The sequence below is a fragment of the Schistocerca nitens genome, chromosome 6, assembly GCF_023898315.1.
Source record: "Schistocerca nitens isolate TAMUIC-IGC-003100 chromosome 6, iqSchNite1.1, whole genome shotgun sequence".
Lineage (NCBI taxonomy): Eukaryota > Metazoa > Arthropoda > Insecta > Orthoptera > Acrididae > Schistocerca > Schistocerca nitens.
Genome location: NC_064619.1, coordinates 352,845,588 through 352,852,363, shown reverse-complemented (window position 1 = coordinate 352,852,363; position 6,776 = coordinate 352,845,588).

The following is a 6,776-nucleotide window of genomic DNA, read 5'->3' as shown; positions in this document are numbered from 1 at the left end:
AGATGCCACACTAAGGTCACCCGTGTTTTCGAATTTAATTGCAGTCTTCTTTAGACCATTTAATGACATCGGGCCTCTCTTCAGACCCTCCAGTCTCTCAATGCAGCTCAGTAGTTGCTATCATTGACATGAAACAGTTTCATTAACTGCTCAGGGTCTCTCTTCTCGATAGATACACTGTTCGCTCATTTTATGACTTGTCAGATGACAGTGTGGATGTCATACGGTCACACAAACAGTATACAACACCAGACTTGCACCTGTTTGTCCCAGTTGGAACTAATTTGATTTCCAGCGTAAATCGACTGCGCGTTAACGCTGTAGCATAGCATACTACCATATGATAACTACAGCCTACACTGGGCCTTCGTCAGCAGCTGCTCTTTAATTAATACTCCCACTACTTTCTATAAAACATGATCTCACCATGTGCCTGTCAGTTATAAAATGTCTCAAGTGAAGTCATTAACATCATATTCTCTGGATAGTCATTCACCAAGCTTATATTCAAACCCACCACAGACTTAATTTCGTGTCTTTCTTAAGGACCGATCGTATTACAAAATCAACTATAGAGAGAAAAATCCCTGTAGCCTGAACTGTAGGATCTGCAGAGAACTGTAATTTAACGTTTTTTTCTTGAAAATTACTACTTTGCTGTGCAGCCTTTAAACATCTATTCTCTGCAATGTTTTCATAAGAGCGGTTCTAGGCGCTTCAGTCTGGGACCGCGCGACCGCTACGGTCGCAGGTTCGAATCCTGCCTCGGGCATCGATGTGTGTGACGTCCTTCGCTTAGTTAGGTTTAAGTAGTTCCAAGTTCTAGGGGACTGATGTCCTCAGATGTTAAGTCCCATAGTGCTCAGAGCCATGTACCCCATTTTGTTTTCATATCTCATCTCTGAAATATAAATAATGCCAGTGTCAAAATCTAGTAGCAATTCATCTGTTTTGTCTCGGATTCATCCAACGTTCTTACGAAATACGCTTACTGAACATTCTGATCTCCGTTACTCATGCACTGGACTACGTAATTTCCAGCATAAAGGAAACCTCAAACAAGCAGGGATACGTCCTACCAGACTTCATCCTAAAGAAGATCTAACCATACTATGCGTTGTCACAGGAATCTGACCTTGATTTAGCCAGATCCATCCACTGCACTCTCAGCTATAACCTTGACCCACTATCTCTTTCTACTGCGGTTCACTTGTAGACCCTGTCTAGTATTACTTCATCTATAGCTAGTCTCAACTGCCACCACCTAAATTTGTCCTTCGTCTGCCGCGATCAGAGCCCTAAATTAGCTCACCTCACAACACTGTCAAAATGGAATTAATCGCAACACCAGATCAAATTAATATTTTTGTCCCAGGCTGTGTAGCAGTCCTGACCGAGTCATCACGTTTATCATGTCCAGTCACTACAAATGCTCCTCCTACTATCATTACCTGACCATCTTTAGTAAAGGACTTACACTAAACCTCAAAATTTTGCTCCATCTAGCTTGGCCCTGTAATTGGCTAAAATACTGACGCTTTGGTACCTCTTACCAAATTTACTAACAATTGTGACTTACAAAGCGTCCATGACTGTACATGGCAGCTGAATCTTTATCTAATCATGTTTGGTTTGTGGGTCGCTCAACTGCGATTATCAGCGCCCGTAATAAGTCCCAATTTTTGCACAATCCAATTTCTGCACAATCCAATCCAGCCACTGTCACGAATGATGATGACATGATTTGACAACACAAACACCCAGTCCCCGGGCAGAGAATATCCCCAACCCGGCCTGGAATCGAACCCGGGACCCTGTGATCCAGAGGCAGCAACGCTAGCCACTAGACCACGAGCTGTGGACAGAACGAATCTTTAACTACGTTCGGCTTCATAACCACTTTAGATATCCGCTGCATCGTACATACTGCCACAGCTAGCAGTGCATGGTTCACTATGTTCTGTCACGACATTCATGCACCCGGTAGAGAGTCACGTTTTTGGCCTCGGTCGTTCCAGATCTGGAGTAATATAGAGAAACTGTGAGCAACCAGAATCAGGGTGGCAGGATGGGATTTTCTGCTATGCCCTCCAGAACACCGAGTCCCTTCTCTTACAGCCTTCTCGGTTTGTGAGAAGTGACGTGTTCTACCATATCAGCTACGAACGAAATTTCGAAGCTTGTTACACAGCTGTTAAGGAAGATTATCCAGTACCAACTCGTTTGCCTGAAAGTGAACGTAAGATACTTTATAATATCATAATTATGTTCAAAAGGAACAAACTGCCGGATCTTACAGTTGAACAAACGTCGTGATAGCATAACCATTCAAGCGAAAAATGTCCGGTGGCTGGATAACAGCAACATGTCGTTGTAGAGCGGCACTCGTCGTGCCAAGCCAGACAGCAGCAACTGCAGGACATACCAGATGAAAATGGCAATGAGAGTGACGACGTGATACTTGCCGTATACACTTATTCAGGTGTCGATCAATGTAGTCGCTGCAGCCTCCAGCCACAGCGTCGGTACCGCGATAGGTGAGGACGTCCAGTGGGAACAGCACATGCTACTGGTACACACATACTTCCGCGTAATAAATCCACAGACTGACCTCGTGGCCTGCACGACTTTCTGTACAGCGAACCAGCTACTCACTACTACAGTATGCACAAAGACATTTTCCGTCCTGAACTGTAGATATACGTATTATATACGTGCGTTCAGCTATTTCTAACGTTAATCTTTATATGGATACTGTTTCATGTTTTGATTGATTTGAGCCATTTTTGCAACCTACATCCACAATAATTTGCTGATGTATTAAAATCTCTCTGTCTTCCTCTACAGTTTTTCACCTTCTACATCGTCCTCTAGCACCATGGAAGTTATTCCTTGATTGAACACACGTCCTATTATCCTGCACCTTCTTCTTGTCAGTGTCTGTCATAAATACCTTTCCTCGCCGATCCTGTGGAGAGCGTCTTCATTTCTTACATTATCACTCCACCTAATTTTCAACTTTCATCTGTAGTACCACACCTAAAACGCTTCGATTATCTTCTGTTCCGGTGTTCCCATAGTCCAAGTCCCTGTACCATACAATGCTGCGTTCCAAACGCGCGTTCTCAGAAATGTCTTCCTCACATTAAGACCTTTGTTTCACACTAGCAGACTTCTCTTGGCCAGGGATTCTGGTTTTTCCAGAGCTACTCTGATTTTTATGTCCTTCTTGTTCCGTTAGCCATGGGTTATTTTGCTGCCGAGAAACCATGTTTCCTTGATTTCGTCTTCTTCGTGATCCTCAGTTCTAACGGCTAGTTTCTCACCTCATTTCAGCTACTTCTCATTACTTTCATCTCTCTTCGATTTACTCTCAATCCGCATTCTGTATCCATTAAACTGTTCATTCCGTTCAACAGATCCTGTAATTCTTGTTCATTTTCGTGGAGGATCTTTTATTGATATCATTTCACCTTTAATTATAACCCCCATTTGACTCTTTCTTTTATTTCCGTCATTTCTTCTTCGATGTATAGATTTAACAGTAGGGCAAAAGGCTACATACCCGTCCTACACCCTTTTCATACCGAGCGCTTCGTTCTTAGTCTTCCATTCTTACTGTTCCCTGCTGGCTCTTGTACATACTGTATATTGGCCGTCTTTCACTATAGCTTATCCCAGTTTTTCTCAGAATTTCGAACATCTTACACCATTTGATGATTTTATATAATACCGTAATATATTGCACAGTGTTTCGGTTAAGACTGTCCTACAAGTAGAAACTGGGTAGTTACGGAAATGAATAAAGAACTTCATGTTCCGTCGGAGAAATAACTTGATTCAAACATATCATCAAGGCTGAGTCGAACAATGTTTAAGAATGCAAGGGTTTAACGTCCCGTCCACGACGAGGTCGCGAGATTAGGAGCTCAAACTCGATATGTGGAAGATGGGGGAGTAACCATCCCTAAAATCCCCTTAAGTGATTTAGAGGAAGTACCGACGATGTGAACAGAATGGCCGGACGGGGTTCTTTAATGGTTGTCCTTATGTATACTAACACTGTCTCTTATGAACGCACCATCTCACTCGGCAGATCAATGTACAGGCCATAAAGAAAATATTTTTGTAACATAAGCTTTGGCAGATAAATTGCCAGCGATGTACTTGAGCGATGTGGTTCCAGTTAGTACACAACACTCTCAGGTTAATATTGTGTCACCTGACGGCAGTTACTGTACATTTTCCCTGAAACATATACCATCTAGGTATAGCTATGGTGTAACATAAAAAATGGTTCTGAGCACTATGGGACTTAACTTCTGAGGTCATCAGTCCACAATAACTTAGAACTACTTAAACCTAACTAACCTAAGGAAATCACACACATCGATGCCCGAGGTAGGATTCGAACCTGCGACCATAGCGGTCGCGTGGTTCCAGACTGTAGTGCCTAGAACCGCTCGGCCACTCCGGCCGGCTATGGTGTAGCAGAACAACACATTTGTGTCTACGAGTATCCTGTTTGTAAGACAGACTTTGAACCATGTAGACTACGGTCGTGGGTCCAGTCAATCACATGAGGTTCCCAGAGCTGGGATATCAAGTTGGGTCTCAATAAACACATCGTTTAGTTTAATAACTTGAAAATGCGTCGAAAGTAACATAGGAATCTGTGACTATGTATTTTTGAGTGAATTGATTTTTGAAATTGGGAAGTACATGTGCTTTACATTGCGTCAACCATCACTGCAAATCTTTTATCTCAAGAGCAAATAGATGTAGACTCCGCTTCATTAGTAGGTCTTAATACATACAGTAATGAACATGCATAACGTTTTCTTAATGCTGGTTAAAGTTTTGTACTAAAATAGTAGGAGTAAACATTATCAGACGATTTTACGATTTTGTGTCACCAAGGAAACGTAAGAATCTTCTCACTTCGAGTTAAACAGGTGGTCACTGCTACAGGTCAGATTTTGATGTCAGATTTTGATGCACCAAGACCTTATGGGGTTAAATTTCATATTTGGTATCTGTCAACATAAACATTAGTAAAGAGTAAAATCGTTGGAGTGGGCAGTTTTAAATCAGGAAATTTACCTGTATTAGTCTACTTTTTAATCATCTATGCACTCTTCTACATTCATTGTACATAATTACATGAAGCAATACAGCAACACACTGCCGCATAGTCATGTCAGTCTTCTCAAAATATAAAAACTATGTTTTGTATCTTTTCCCGTTCCTGTTTACAGCGATTCCTTGCTAGTATTCTTGAAGCGGGTAGCCCGCACCTCGTGGTCGTGCGGTAGCGTTCTCGCTTCCCACGCCCGGGTTCCCGGGTTCGATTCCCGGCGGGGTCAGAGATTTTCTCTGTCTCGTGATGGCTGGGTGTTGTGTGCTGTCCTTAGGTTAGTTAGGTTTAAGTAGTTCTAAGTTCTAGGGGACTTATGACCACAACAGCTGAGTCCCATAGTGCTCAGAGCCATTTTTGAAGCAGGTAATTTTAAATACGAGTAATTGTGATTCACTAACAATTTTTTATTTTTGTATTAAGGGCAGAGAGTTACTCTTAACAATTCCGTGACAAGATTATTCACATCAATAAGCCGACAGCAACAACAATAGTTCAAGTACACACGCCGTCGTCATAAGCAGAAGGTGAAGAGACGGATAAAGTATAAATGACGTTATTGAACGTGCAATTTAGTGCGTAAATGGAGATAAAATCTAATTATAATTGATTTTTGAAACAAAGTAATGGTTTGTGTGTGTGTGTGTGTGTGTGTGTGTGTGTGTGTGTGTGTGTGTGTGTTTGGTCGTTGCGGATGCCACATGACATCCGTTCAAGTTCGTTGTTGATCCTTTCACTCAGTGTTGTATTACAGAGGCCAATCAGCTCTCTTATCGAACACGCTAAGCTACCGTAGCGGCGTTTGGAATAGAAGACAGGGTTGTGGGAGACTATGGGCTCGGTACTGGGAGCGTTGCTGACTCTGTATCATGCGGTCCCGGGTACGATTCCCGGACGGTTTGGGGATTTTCTCTGCCCAGGGACTAAAAGTTTGTGTTGTCCTCATCATTTCATCATCATCATCATCGTCATCATTCGTGACAGTGGCTAGATTGGACTGTGAAAAAATTGAACTATGTACAAATTGGGACTTTGTACGGGCGCTGATGACCGCGCAGTTGAGCGCCCCACAAACCAAACATCATCATCATCGGTACTGGGAATAAGTCGGGCGAAAGACCAATATAGTTCTACAGTAAACTTCAGCTGTTAATACCGAATGCACTTCAGAAATTACGAGAGGAGGGAGTATCCTTGGAAAAGGCCTGGAGATTACAGGGAGATACCAGCTGCATTACATCATCGTCAGACACACATTCCTATATCAGATATTGGTTTGTAAAGCTTACCCAGGAGCTGATACAGTACGCATAGCACTATATAGTAATAATGCAGACTAGGATGAAGTTTAAGAAAAACGAAAGTAAGAATCAATGTAGAAAGAATTGGCATATTGAAGAACTGAGAGACCGAAATGTATGTTTGAAGTTATCCTAGGATGTAAATACAGCGACAATGAATACTCCAGTAAGCAGTTCAGTTCAAGAGGAATGGACGTTGAAAACATTTTCAGTCTTCCCTATAATCACACAACCACCTCTCATCAATTTAATTCGTCGTACAATTGTATTAGAAAATTGTGTAGGCTTACTTTTTCTTTCCTTTATTTATTCAGTGACTTTATGTACGTCAAAATGTT